Source organism: Xyrauchen texanus, chromosome 45 (genome assembly GCF_025860055.1).
Source record: "Xyrauchen texanus isolate HMW12.3.18 chromosome 45, RBS_HiC_50CHRs, whole genome shotgun sequence".
Classification (NCBI taxonomy): Eukaryota; Metazoa; Chordata; class Actinopteri; order Cypriniformes; family Catostomidae; genus Xyrauchen; species Xyrauchen texanus.
Genome location: NC_068320.1, coordinates 28,213,060 through 28,229,636, shown reverse-complemented (window position 1 = coordinate 28,229,636; position 16,577 = coordinate 28,213,060). Strand labels below are relative to the sequence as shown.

Below are 16,577 nucleotides of genomic sequence, written 5' to 3'. Positions count from 1 at the left end.
GAGAGAGAGAGAGAGAGCGTGCGTGAGGGTGAGTGAGAGAGAGTGTGTGTGAGTGAGAGAGAGAGAGAGTGTGTGTGAGAGAGAGAGAGAGAGAGAGTGTGTGTGTGTGAGGGTGAGTGAGAGAGAGAGAGAGTGTGTGTGAGAGAGAGAGAGAGAGAGAGAGAGAGAGTGCGTGAGGGTGAGTGAGAGAGAGTGTGTGTGAGTGAGAGAGAGAGAGTGTGTGTGAGGGTGAGTGAGAGAGAGAGAGAGAGTGTGTGTGAGTGAGAGAGAGAGAGAGAGAGAGAGAGAGAGTGCGTGAGGGTGAGTGAGAGAGAGAGAGAGAGAGTGTGTGTGTGAGTGAGTGAGAGAGAGAGAGAGAGAGAGAGAGGCAGTAAGTCAGTTTGTTTGAGTCGCAGTGTAGACCGGCGGTCTGTTTCATCTCCGTGTTTCGGGTTTTTCTGGGTTTATTTTGGCTCATTTTTACCGGTATTTGATTTCAACGTGAAAAGTGGAGAATATTTAGCGGAATAAACGCTCGTCACATCTGCAGTGTTTCGGGTTCTGGGACGTTTAAATGAACTCAAGCTCGGATGTGAATCATGTGAAACCGATAAACGCTGATAAACCGAACTGAACCGGAAGCTGGACCGATCGAACTGATCGACTGATCGGATGGATTGATCGGTGCAGGACTGATCAGGTGCTGCAGGTACAGTCTAATTCTCATTATTGATCTTTACTTCTTTCTGTCTTTAACACAAGTTATACTTCATATACTGTGAATCTCATGATGCTAATTCAGTGATTTTGTTTTAGACGTTTAGTCAAAAATACAGTTACTGTGTTTCAGGATGTTGTTTTGATTCCTGTATATTTTACGGTTATTAATTGATATTAATTGATATACTAATCTTCTGGGACAATTAGAGTCTGATTTAAAATGTATTATTAATTACCGTAGTAGCTACAAAAGGTCACATGATGACATAAAGTTCATCAAGAGTGTAATAATTAATACACATGTAGATAAACATGAACTAAACTTCATAAAATATAACAGAGAACTGCATCAACATAACTGATATGAAACAATGAGAAGGAAATGTGATGTGTTATACGAGGACTTCTGGGAACAGCCGCAATATTAACAATAGTTTACTGTAACAAAGTACATGCATTCTCTTGTTAAACATAATATATACATTTTTATTGTTAATTATACAGTAAAATTATACTCTTGACATCTACAAATATTTTGTTTTTCTTTTACAGTAATTTAAAATGTGTAATTTTACGGTAAATAAAAGAATATATATATTTTTTAATAACAGTAATTTAAGACATATAATTTTACGGTAAATTACTTTTTATTAAAAAAATTTATATGCTACAGTAATTTAAGACACGTAACTTAACGGTAAATTAATATATAAAAATATATATATATATATATATATATATATATATATATATATATATATATATATATATATATACATTAATTTAAGATATGTAAATTTACGGTAAATGAATATAAAAAATGTATATATATACATTAATTTAAGACCAGTAACTTAACGGTAAATTAATCTTTAAAAAAAAAATGAAAAATATATATATATACAGTAATTTAAGATGTAATTTTCCAGTAAATTACTGTAAAAAATAAAAACATAAAATGATTTAAATAATTACACTTTACAAAGAGGTTTCATTAATGCATATATATTTATTTATTTTTTATAGTAATTTAAGACATCATTTTACGGTAAATTAATACAAAAAATATATATATTTTTTACTGTAATTTAAGATGTAATTTTATGGTAAATTACTGTAAAAAAATATCTATAAATGTTTTACAATAATTAAGACAGTAATTTTACGGTAAATTATTTGTAAAAATATATTTTTTACAGTAATTTAAGACGGTAATTTTACGGTAAATAATAAAAAAAAAGATATGTCATTTTATGGTAAATTACTGTAAAAAATAAAAACATAAAATGATTTAAATAATTACACTTTACAATGAGGTTGCATTAATGCATTAGGTATCATGAACGAACAAGCATTTATTAATCTTTATTAATGTCGTTAATGTTCATGTTAGTTAGTGCATTAATAATGTTAACATCAACAACGTTTACTTTTAAAAATGTATTTCTATATGTTGAAATGAACATTAAGATCAATAAATGCTGTAAAAGTTTTGATCATTGTTATTTCATCACTAATGGACATTATAAAGTGTTCCCAAATAAACCCCTGATAATGACCAGCTGTGTGCACGTGTGCGAGTGTTTACTGTGACGGGAATCACTCAGAAATATGGCATTAGCTACAAAACGTGGAATGTCACGGAATGCACATCCTGTATTTGGGCTGAAAACTCAATGCACAATTAATCTACATAAAATCACAGACCTCATGGCAGTGCCACCCATGCCCGCTGTGAGCACCTACTGTCAGATTGAGTCACATCACAATGAAACTATTTAACTTTAGATGACACTGATGAGGTAAAAACATCCTGTATATGCCCCCACTAGGACCCAAATTGGGTACCATAGCTATACTGACGACACCCAGATTTACCCGCTGCCCTATCGCCAAACGACAACAGCCCCATAGACTCTCCGTGCCAGCGCATTGATGTGCTGGATGTGCCGGGGGGTCTTGGTCATCTTGGACCTTAGTTTCAGTAGTCACATCAAAGCAATAGATGTTTTGTATCAGTCAAGACTTGTGCATGCATTCATCACCAGTAGGGTCAACTACAGCAATGGACTTCCCAAAAAGACCATCAGACACCTGCAGCTCATTCAGAATGCCGATGCCAAGCATTCTCACCCGAACCAGAATATCTGAGCACATTACTCCAGTCCTCATGTCTTTACACCGGCTTCCAGTTACATTAGAATTGATTTGAAAGTACAATTACTCATTTAGAAATCACACACACACGCACATACACACACACACACACACACACACACACACACACACACACACACACACACACTCTCACGCACGCACATATACACACACACACACACTCTCACGCACGCACATACACACACACACACACACACACACTCTCACGATGCTACATATACACACAAACACACACTCACTCTCACGCACGCACATATACACACACACACACACACACAGACACGCTCTCACGCACGCACATACACACACACACACACAGACACACACACACACACACACACACACACACACACACACACACACACACACTCTCACGCACGCACATATACACACACACACACACTCTCACGCACGCACATACACACACACACACACACACACACTCTCACGCACGCACATATACACACAAACACACACTCACTCTCACGCACGCACATATACACACACACACACACACACAGACACGCTCTCACGCACGCACATACACACACACACACACAGACACACACACTCTCATGCACGCACATATACACACACACTCTCACGCACGCACATATACACACACACACACACACACACTCTCACGCACGCACATATACACACACACACACACTCTCACGCACGCACATATACACACACACACAGACACACACACTCTCACGCACGCACATACACACACACACACACACACAGACACACACACTCTCACGCACGCACATACACACACAGACACACACACTCTCACGCACGCACATATACACAAACGCACATACACACACACACACACACACACTCTCACGCATGCACATATACACACACACACACATACACACACTCTCACGCACGCACATACACACACACACACACACTCTCACGCACGCACATATACACACACACACACACACTCTCACGCACGCACGCACATACACACACACACACACACTCTCACGCACGCACATATACACACACACACACACACAGACACACACACTCTCACGCACGCACATATACACACACACACACACACACTCTCACGCACGCACATATACACACACACACACTCTCACGCACGCACATATACACACACACACACACACTCTCACGCACGCACATATACACACACACACAGACACACACACTCTCACGCACGCACATACACACACACACACACACAGACACACACACTCTCACGCACGCACATACACACACACAGACACACACACTCTCACGCACGCACATATACACAAACGCACATACACACACACACACACACACTCTCACACATGCACATATACACACACACACACATACACACACTCTCACGCACGCACATACACACACACACACACACACTCTCACGCACGCACATATACACACACACACACACTCTCACGCACGCACATACACACACACACACACACTCTCACGCACGCACATATACACACACACACACAGACACACACACTCTCATGCACGCACATATACACACACACACACACTCTCACGCACGCACATATACACACACACACACACACACACTCTCACGCACGCACATATACACACACACACACACTCTCACGCACGCACATATACACACACACACAGACACACACACTCTCACGCACGCACATACACACACACACACACACAGACACACACACTCTCACGCACGCACATACACACACAGACACACACACTCTCACGCACGCACATATACACAAACGCACATACACACACACACACACACACTCTCACGCATGCACATATACACACACACACACATACACACACTCTCACGCACGCACATACACACACACACACACACTCTCACGCACGCACATATACACACACACACACACACTCTCACGCACGCACGCACATACACACACACACACACACTCTCACGCACGCACATATACACACACACACACACACAGACACACACACTCTCACGCACGCACATATACACACACACACACACACACTCTCACGCACGCATTACATACACACACACACACTCTCACGCACGCACATATACACACACACACACACACTCTCACGCACGCACATATACACACACACACACACTCTCACGCACGCACATATACACACACACACAGACACACACACTCTCACGCACGCACATACACACACACACACACACACACACACACTCTCACGCACGCACATACACACACACAGACACACACACTCTCACGCACGCACATATACACAAACGCACATACACACACACACACACACACTCTCACACATGCACATATACACACACACACACATACACACACTCTCACGCATGCACATACACACACACACACACACTCTCACGCACGCACATATACACACACACACACACTCTCACGCACGCACATACACACACACACACACACTCTCACGCACGCACATATACACACACACACACACACACACAGACACACACACTCTCACGCACGCACATACACACTCTCACGCACGCACATACACACACACACACACACACAGACACACACACTCTCACGCACGCACATACACACACACAGACACACACACTCTCACGCACGCACATACACACACACACACACACTCTCACGCACGCACATACACACACACACACACACTCTCACGCACGCACATATACACACACACACACACTCTCACGCACGCACATACACACTCTCACGCACGCACATACACACACACACACACAGACACACACACTCTCACGCACGCACATACACACACACACACACACACACTCTCACGCATGCACATATACACACACACACACACATACACACACTCTCACGCACGCACATATACACACACACACACACACTCTCACGCACGCACATATACACACACACGCACATACACACACACACACACACTCTCACGCACGCACATACACACACACACACACACTCTCACGCACGCACATACGCACACACGCACACACACTCTCACGCACGCACATATACACACACACACACACACTCTCACGCACGCACATACGCACACACACACACACACTCTCACGCACGCACATACGCACACACACACACACACTCACGCACGCACATACACACACACACACACACTCTCACGCACGCACATATACACACACACACACACACACTCTCACGCACGCACATATACACACACACACACACACTCTCACGCACGCACATATACACACACACGCACATACACACACACACACACACATACACTCTCACGCACGCACATACGCACACACACACACATACACTCTCACGCACGCACATACGCACACACACACACTCTCACGCACGCACATATACACACACACGCACATACACACACACACACTCTCACATACGCACACACACACACACTCTCACGCATGCACATACACACACACACACACACACTCTCACGCACGCACATATACACACACGCACATACACACACACACACACACACTCTCACGCATGCACATACGCACACACACACACACACTCTCACGCACGCACATAGACACACACACACACACACACACACTCTCACGCACGCACATATACACACACACACACGCTCTCACGCACGCACATATACACACACACACACAGACACACACACTCTCACGCACGCACATATACACACACACACACTCTCACGCACGCACATATACACACACACACACTCTCACGCACGCACATATACACACACACACACACACAGACACACACACTCTCACGCACGCACATATACACACACACACACAGACACACACACTCTCACGCACGCACATATACACACACACACACAGACACACACACTCTCACGCACGCACATATACACACACATACACACACTCTCACACGCACATATCTCTTAGCTGTCCATCGTGTACGATGATGACGCTTGCTCCGGGGGTGGGGGTGGGAGGGGGGCGGGTTTAGCGACCTTGTCACTGGTGCCACTTCTCATGGGTGTGGAGTCCGATCCTTGAGCCGTACAGTCGTCCGCAGATGGAGCAGGGGAAACCAGATGCCAGGGGGGTACCAGCCGCCCACTGGTGTCTCTTGATGCGCCTCTCGGATCGTCGATCTTGGTTGGTTTGGTGTATTTGAGAGACTGCAGAGGCACAGGTGACCTGCCAGGCAGATCTGTCGAGTGCCAGTGATTCAAGCTGTGTGAGGGGGATGTTCGCTCGCTTTAGGATGTCCCTGGTGTAGTCCTTAAAGCGCCGCTTTTGCCCTCCAGCAGACCGTTTTGCGCCCATTAGTTGACTGTAGAGGACTTGGCGGGGCAGGCGGTGTTCAGGCATGCGTATGGTGTGCCCTATCCAGCGCAGATGTTTTTTGGCCACAGCTGCTTCCATACAGATTGAGTCAGTGTTGCTGAGGATGACTGTATGGGGAATTCGATCTTCCCAGGACAAACTGAGGATCTTCTGTAAGCAGCGGATATGGAAGGCCTCTAGGTTGATGATGTGCCGACGGTATGGGGTCCATGACTCTGCCCCATAAAGCAGAGTAGAGACACATACCGCATTATAAACAGTGACCTTAGTACTGACCTTCAGGTTACGGTTTTCAAAAACCCTGCTGCGTAGGAGTCCAAAAGATGATGAGGCTTTATTTATCCGGCTGTGTATTTCTTTGTCGAGGGAGCAGAATGAGGACAAAATGGAGCCAAGATAGGTGAAGTGGTCCACTGTTTTAAGTGGAACACCGTTTATATGAAAACTGGGGGGTGTGAGGGCAGGGGTAGTGAGATGAGACATGACCTCGGTTTTTTGAATGTTGACCTGTAGGCCAAAGGATTGGTACAGATTTGGCGGGTCTTTGTCTTTGTGCGGGCCTGGAGCCGACGTATGTTGAAGAGGCTTCCGTCAAGTCGGTATTCCACATGGACACCGACTTCATGTCCCATGACACGGTGGAAGAGGCAGGTGATGGCAGAGAGAAGGCTGTTAAAGAGCACCGGAGCCAAGACACAGCCTTGCTTCACCCCAGCTTTTACCTCAAAGGACTCTGACTGGAGTTCTCCCGTGAGTACTCTGGCGTGCATCCCGTCATGCAGCTGCTGTAGGATGCAGAGAAATTTGGGTGGTACCCCAAGTTTGGAGAGGTGTTTCCAGAGCAGTTCACGGTTGATGGTATCAAAAGCTTTGCTGAGGTCGATGAAGGCAACGTAAAGGTCTTTGTGGTGTTCTCGGCTCTTCTCCATCAGCTGCCTCAAGACCATATCTGTCGTGCATCTAGTCTTCCGGAAGCCACACTGCGTTTCCGGAAGCACAGCTTCCGAGATGTGCTCAACCAGTCTGTTGAGCATGATCTTGGCCAGGACTTTCCCTGCGATGGAGAGGAGAGATATCCCGCGGCTGTTGCCACAGGCTGCTCGGTCTCCTTTCTGTTTGTAAATGACCACGATGTTAGCATCCTTCCAGTCCTGTGGGAGGGTCCCATGTTCCCAGATGTTTTGGATCAGGAGGTGCAGGTGACGCGTGAGGATGTATCCTCTGTGTTTGAAAACCTCTGCAGGGATTCCATCGGGTCCAGCGCTTTTGTTGTTCTTCAGCCCCGCAATGGCTTGCCGGAGTTCTGAGTAAAGTGGTGGGGTGTCCAGGTGCATGGTAGGTGGCAGGTCTGGGAGATTATCCAGAATATGTGTGTCGACAGGGTTGATGTGGTTGAGGAGACTCTCAAAATGATTTGCCCAACGGGCAAGAATCTCGTGGCGGTCCTTGAAAAGGATGGCGCCGTCAGCTGATTGGACTGGGGCAATCACCTGCTTCCTGGGGCCATACAATGCTTTTATGGCATCGTAAAAGCCTTGAATGTTATTGCAGTCTGCCATGTTCTGGATTTCTCGCGCCTTTTGCACCCACCAGGTGTCCTCCATAATTCTGAGGGCTCGCTGGGTTGCTGTTCTTGCAGCAAGGAAGGTAGTTTTAAGGGTGGGAGATCCTGGGCAGGACAGGAGAGCTTTGTGGGCCTCATGCTTGATTTTTAAAAGTGACTGTATCTCAGCTGAGTTACAGTCAAACCAGTCCTGATGGTGTTTCCTTAATTGGCCGAGTGCCTCTGAGGCTGCGCTATGAATAGCCTGGCGCAGTGCTGGCCAGTCGGTTGATTCCTCCGGGATCTTGTTGAGGTTTTTAGCAAGCAGCCGTCGGAGGTTGTCTTTGGTGGTGAGGCTATTCAGCGCTGTACAATTGAGTTTCTTGTTTGAAGCTGTCCTCAGGCCACGGGGTTGAAAGCTCATGAGTAGTTTGGATCTGACCATGAGGTGGTCAGTCCAGCACTCAGCTCCGCGCATAACACGGGTGGTGAGGACATCTTGACGGTCCTTTTGATGGACAATCACGTAGTCAAGAAGATGCCAGTGTTTTGAGCGGGGGTGCTGCCAGGTGGTCTTAAGCCTGTTTTTCATCTGTATCCAGCTGGTGCTCTGCACAGAGGGAGAGGAGTCTGAGCCCGTTGTGGTTCATTTTCCCCACACCATGCTGGCCAATGAATTTATTCCATACCAGGTGCTCCGTGCCCACTCTAGCATTGAAATCTCCCATGAGTATGAGCCTGTCTGTAGCCGGGGTTTTCTGTAAGATGGCATCAAGAGCTCTGTAGAAATCCTCTTTGATGTTGTGCTTGGCATCAAGAGTTGGAGCGTATGCACTGATGAGAGTGGCAAAGCGTTCCTTTGCCAGGGGAATGCGCCATGTCATCAGTCTTTCATTGATGCCGATGGGGGATTCGAATGCGCTGCAGCAGTTTGGACTTTACAGCAAAGCCAACTCCATGGTTACGACGAGTGCCTTGGGGACCCCCTTCCAGAAGAAGGTGTACCCAGCACCAACCTCTGCCAGGGAGTCCTCCCCATGTAATCTGGTCTCGCTGAGAGCTGCTATATCGATATTATATTTGGCGAGCTCCAGGGCCACCAGTGCTGTCCTGCGATGGGGCCTGCCAGGAGTTTCGACCAGGTCCAGCAGTGTCGCGAGCGTTCCATGAAGCAATGGTTAGCTTATTTTTCACTTTGATTTTTCGACCGCAAGGGATGCTCCGGCGGTTGCGGCTTACCGTCCGGAGTGTGGGAAGCAGACAATTTTTGGACCACCTTTTCCAGGTCCTTCCCCATCACAGAGGTGAGCAGTGTGGGGCTGCTCAGTCACAGTGGAAGCTGCCGAAAAGACGCACAATGGAGTGATGGTCGCTAGGACGCCCGCAGTCCTAGCGACCATCACTCCATTGCCGCCTGTGTGCATGGTTTGGCTAGACACTTCCAGCCACATCCTTGGCCTGTGCCCACCACCATTCCACATCGCCACAGGACTTTTTGGGGGGCAAGAAGCTTGCACATAAGTGTGGATTAAGGTGAGGGTGTGGTTGCGAAGACCTCACTCCCACCATCTTCACTCCTAACCAGATGACCTCCAGTGGCATGAGGGAACCCATGACGACCTTCGTCTGGCAGGAGTTGCAGGGGGCTGCCGGTGGTCCGGTCAGTTGAACTCCGCCTGTGCCTGTCCCCAGGTGCAGGTTTGTCTTCGGGGTTTGCTCCCCTAGCCACTGTACCCTCCCGAGTTAACCCACGTGGCCTGGGGTTGCCCTCTTCCGCCTTGCCAGCCGTTGTGGTGGTTCTCACAACTCCATCTTCCGCCTGCATCACCGTTGGGGTCTTCGCTATTTACCCATAACTGGGACAGAGGTTGACGGGCATCAGGGCGTTTCCACTCACCGATGGGCCTGCATGCCGCGTCTCTGGGGCCCACTGCTGCTCCGAGAGCCCGTACAACTTAGCCTGGAACCTCAAGGGACCAGTTACCATGTGTGCCACGGGGAGGCGTGTACGAGATCTTGGCAATGGAGAGGCTATGTACCGGCTGAGGAGGCTTACACACTCGGCTCCACTTTTCACCCCTGAAAACAGAAGGCTATCCGGTGGCAGTAGCTGAAAGCAGAGAGTGACAAGCAGAAGCAGCATGCAGCATGCACTAGCTACAAGCACTACTACTCCAACACTGCTGCACTGACGCATCACATGCCCTGTGTGCCAAGTCACACACACACACTGTGTGTGTGATATACACACTCACACACACTCTCACGCACGCACATATACGCACGCACATATACACACACACGCACATACACACACACACACACACACTCTCACGCACGCACATACGCGCGCACACACACTCTCACGCACGCACATATACACACACACACACACTCTCACGCACGCACATATACACACACACACGCACAGACACACACACTCTCACGCATGCACATATACACACACACGCACATACACACACACACACACTCTCACGCACGCACATATACACACACACACACTCTCACATACACACACACACACACACACACTCTCACGCACGCACATATACACACACACACACACTCTCACGCACGCACATATACACGCACACACACTCTCACGCACGCACATATACACACAGACACACACACTCTCACGCACGCACATATACACGCACACACACTCTCATGCACGCACATATACACACAGACACACACACTCTCACGCACGCACATATACACGCACACACACTCTCATGCACGCACATATACACACAGACACACACACTCTCACGCACGCACATATACACACACACACACACACTCTCACGCACGCACGCACATATACACACACACACACACTCTCACGCACGCACATATACACACATACCTTCACTCTCACGCACACACATATACACACTCACACACACACTCACACAGACGTGCAATCTGTGGAATGAACATTACATTATAGTTGCACTCCTGGTGCAAAATAAGAAGGTAATTGGGCTTCTGACAACGTGAAAGAAGTCTCTGTGATAAACTAAAGAATAAGGGATAAACAGCAGGACATTATTCAGGATAAGCAGGTGTTAGTTTAACATGAGCTGGTGTTTGTGACACTAGATGACTACAGTAACTTCACAATGAAAAGTCTCTCTGAAGGAAATCGGACGGCGTACAGCTCGTTTCTTGCATCATAAACCCGCAGGTGAAAATAAGCCGTTCTGATTTGTCGGTAGAGCGAGGAACAGCTTTTGAAAGGTTAAAGGGCAAGACCAGAACCAGCAAACGTTTGTCAAACCAATTTGGAATGTTTCCTTTTCTAGAACTTTAGCCAACATGAAGAAAAGATTAAAAATCACGAGTGGAGCAGGACGTGAGATTAATAAGAGGATATACTGTACATGGATAAATCAGTGCTTGTCATTGAGCTTGTTTAGCAAGATACTGTAAAAAATGTCCATAATTTAAACAGTAAAAATGTAAAAATGCTACAGTAATATATATTTATATTATTTGGGAACACTTTATAATGTCCATTAGTGATGAAATAACAATGATCAAAACTTTTACAGCATTTATTGATCTTAATGTTCATTTCAACATATAGAAATACATTTTTAAAAGTAAACATTGTTGATGTTAACATTATTAATGCACTAACTAACATGAATATTAACGACATTAATAAAGATTAATAAATGCTTGTTCGTTCATGATACCTAATGCATTAATGCAACCTCATTGTAAAGTGTAATTATTTAAATCATTTTATGTTTTTATTTTTTACAGTAATTTACCATAAAATGACATATCTTTTTTTTATTATTAACCGTAAAATTACCGTCTTAAATTACTGTAAAAAAAATTATTTTTACAAATAATTTACCGTAAAATTACTGTCTTAATTATTGTAAAACATTTATAGATATTTTTTACAGTAATTTACCATAACATTACATCTTAAATTACAGTAAAAAATATATATATATATTTTTATTATTAATTTACCGTAAAATGATGTCTTAAATTACTGTAAAAAAAAAAAATATATATATATATATATATATATATATATATATATATATATATATATATATGCATTAATGCAACCTCTTTGTAAAGTGTAATTATTTAAATAATTGTATGTTTTTATTTTTTACAGTAATTTACCATAAAATTACATGTCTTAAATTACTGTAAAAAAATATACATTTTTAAATAATTTACCGTAAAATTACTGTCTTAAATCACTGTAAAAAAAAAAATCTATATAATTTTTACAGTATTTGTTTTTTATTATTTACCGTAAAATTACCGCCTTAAATTACTGTAAAAGTTTGTATTTTTTTACAAATAATTTACAGTAAAATTACTGTCTTAAATACTGTAAAACATTTATAGATATTTTTTACAGTAATTTACCATAAAATTACGTGTCTTAAATTACTATAAAAGAAAATATATATTTTTTAATAATTTACCATAAAATTACGTGTCTTAAATTACTGTAAAAGAAAAACAAAATATTTGTAGATGTCAAGAGTATAATTTTACTGTATAATTAACAATAAAAATGTATATATTATGTTTAACAAGAGAATGCATGTACTTTGTTACAGTAAACTATTGTTAATATTGCGGCTGTTCCCAGAAGTCCTCGTATAACACATCACATTTCCTTCTCATTGTTTCATATCAGTTATGTTGATGCAGTTCTCTGTTATATTTTATGAAGTTTAGTTCATGTTTATCTACATGTGTATTAATTATTACACTCTTGATGAACTTTAAGTCATCATGTGACCTTTTGTAGTTACTACGGTAATTAATAATACATTTTAAAGCGACTCTAATTGTCCCAGAAGATTAGTATATCAATTAATATCAATTAATAACCATAAAATATACAGGAATCAAAACAACATCCTGAAACACAGTAACTGTATTTCTTACAGTACATTTTTAGCTAACGGTATTTTACTGTAAATGTAACAAGTTTTTTGCTGTTTTGAAATAAGAGTTTGATGTATGTGACATACTGTTTACGGCTCATTAACATATCTGCACCCACTTTGCATATAGTCAGTGTTAAGTCATTTGTCCCGCCCTGATGAATGACAGCTTGAACTATGACAATACGCAAAGGATGGCCAATCAGAAGAGGACATTTATATGTATTAGTCTTGCGGGCCTTGTGGGCCGTATACACCCCTAAAGCCGGACGCTCCTCACCCCTGCTGTAGGATATGATCCCGTTGCTGTAATCAGTATATCAGTAAATCAGACATCACTACAACATTCACTGAGGATTCTTGTCAGGGATGAATCGTGTACAGCATGAGTTGATCTGAATTCACTCAGCTCATGGAATCTTCCAGAGGGACCCAGTGACACGTTTCATAAGCAGATTTATTATTGATGCTGCAACACCAAAAGAGCAATTAAAACCAGATCAAAAATAGAGCGTTTATATTACATACGCAAACTAGAGAGAGAGATTGTCATTGATTAGTGTGAATGAGGCGAGCGGCTAATGGTGCTGAACTGAGGCTCACAGACATTGATTGAAACATCACACTGGAACGAGAGACGCAGGGAAAGAGAATCACAACATGCTGAAGGAAATGAGAGAAAAGTTGCTCCTTCATAAATCATCTTACAGTATCACTGACGGCTTCACCAGCACACGTTTGATGGACATGTCTGCGCAGTTTTATCCCGTAGAGCTGTGAATTCATTTGCATTCTTACCCAAAGTTTGGTTCTGGCAAAACGTACGTTTGCTCACGTTTGCATGGACTCTAGCCAGGTCTCCTTAGCAACCAAATTGGCCCGGTTGCTAGGGAGGGTAGAGTCACATGGGGTAACCTCCTCGTGGTCACTATAATGTGGTTCTCGCTCTCGGTGGGGCGTGTGGTGAGTGACTCCAGCCAGGTCTCCTTAGCAACCAAATTGGCCCGGTTGCTAGGGAGGGTAGAGTCACATGGGGTAACCTCCTCGTGGTCACTATAATGTGGTTCTCGCTCTCGGTGGGGCGTGTGGTGAGTGACTCCAGTCAGGTCTCCTTAGCAACCAAATTGGCCTGGTTGCTAGGGAGGGCAGAGTCACATGGGGTAACCTCCTCGTGGTCACTATAATGTGGTTCTCGCTCTCGGTGGGGCGTGTGGTGAGTGACTCCAGCCAGGTCTCCTTAGCAACCAAATTGGCCTGGTTGCTAGGGAGGGCAGAGTCACATGGGGTAACCTCCTCGTGGTCACTATAATGTGGTTCTCACTCTCGGTGGGGCGTGTGGTGAGTGATTCCAGCCAGGTCTCCTTAGCAACCAAATTGGCCCGGTTGCTAGGGAGGGTAGAGTCACATGGGGTAACCTCCTCGTGGTCACTATAATGTGGTTCTCGCTCTCGGTGGAGCGTGTGGTGAGTGACTCCAGCCAGGTCTCCTTAGCAACCAAATTGGCCCGGTTGCTAGGGAGGGTAGAGTCACATGGGGTAACCTCCTCGTGGTCACTATAATGTGGTTCTCGCTCTCGGTGGGGCGTGTGGTGAGTGACTCCAGCCAGGTCTCCTTAGCAACCAAATTGGCCCGGTTGCTAGGGAGGGTAGAGTCACATGGGGTAACCTCCTCGTGGTCACTATAATGTGGTTCTCACTCTCGGTGGGGCGTGTGCTGATGACTCCAGCCAGGTCTCCTTAGCAACCAAATTGGCCTGGTTGCTAGGGAGGGCAGAGTCACATGGGGTAACCGCCCCGTGTGGTCATCCCCGCCTTCCTCGCCCTGGGAGGAGACAGGAGGGGAAGACAACAACAAAAAAAATAAAAAAATAGGCGAGGGATAAATGCCAACATGGTGCGAAAGAGAGAGGAGAGAGAGAGAAGCTCACTCACTGGTTCTGTGATGTACCGTCGCGTGGTCCTCGAACACTCCTCCAAACTAAGGCGGACGACAGCCGCTCCTCTCCGGGCGAACCGGAGTCAAATCTCCGAACCCCAGCGGACAGAACGCCCCTCCGCTGTTCTGGCAGCAAATGGGGACACTCCTCCGCCCCTGGCAGCGGCCCTACCGCTCCGGGCGGTCGGGGCGTTTCTTCCCTCCTCCCCTCGCGGACGCCGGTCTCCCTCGACCCCTCCGCGTCTCTGGGGACGGCAGGGCACTCCTCCGCCCCCGGCATCGACTCCATCGCTCCAGGAGGTCGGGGTATCCAGTCCCCACTCGCCCCGCGGACAGCGGCCGTTCCCCGCATCCGGGCGGTCGGGCTACTCGTCACCCGGCAGATGGTAGCGGCACTCCCCTGGGTGGACGGTAGTGTCGAGGACTCTGCGACGGGCATTCCTCCTCCCTCCCGGGTTTCGGCACCAATGTAAGGGGGTTAAGATGGGCAAGGAGGAGGCGAGAACCGGCTTGTCAACATAAATCATAATTTAATTAAACTCAAACCAAAAGCACAAACATAAACACACACATAACGGACATGCCCGTAATTCTCTCTCTCCCGAACCATCGTCACCGGTCGCCTTTATCCCTCGCGCGCCTCATCAGGCCGATTGGGGACCGGGCGCGCGATATTCCGACCCGGCCCCGCCCCCCTCCGCTCCACAGATCTAATGTTACTACAATAAGCGATGATATCGAGATTCGAGACACAGCGAGTCTCTTGATCTTGGACTGACGCGAGCGGACGAATAACGAAAGCTTGAATGATCCGCCGGACGATCCTCACATGAGAGACGACATCATAAAAACATTTAAATTTAATATGTTGAATTCTCTTCTTTAATCAGACCAGTTT

General features: G+C 45.6%; 1 protein-coding gene across 1 annotated transcript in view; it reads left to right on the top strand.

Moving 5' to 3' along the window:
- The first annotated feature begins 408 nt into the window (after positions 1–408).
- The window catches only part of LOC127637373 (chemokine-like protein TAFA-2), a 27,946-nt gene continuing 11,777 nt past the window's right edge, over positions 409–16,577 (top strand). The window contains exon 1 of the mRNA XM_052118399.1: positions 409–688. The gene's annotated coding sequence lies outside the window, so the exon portion shown is untranslated. The remainder of the gene's footprint in view (positions 689–16,577) is intronic.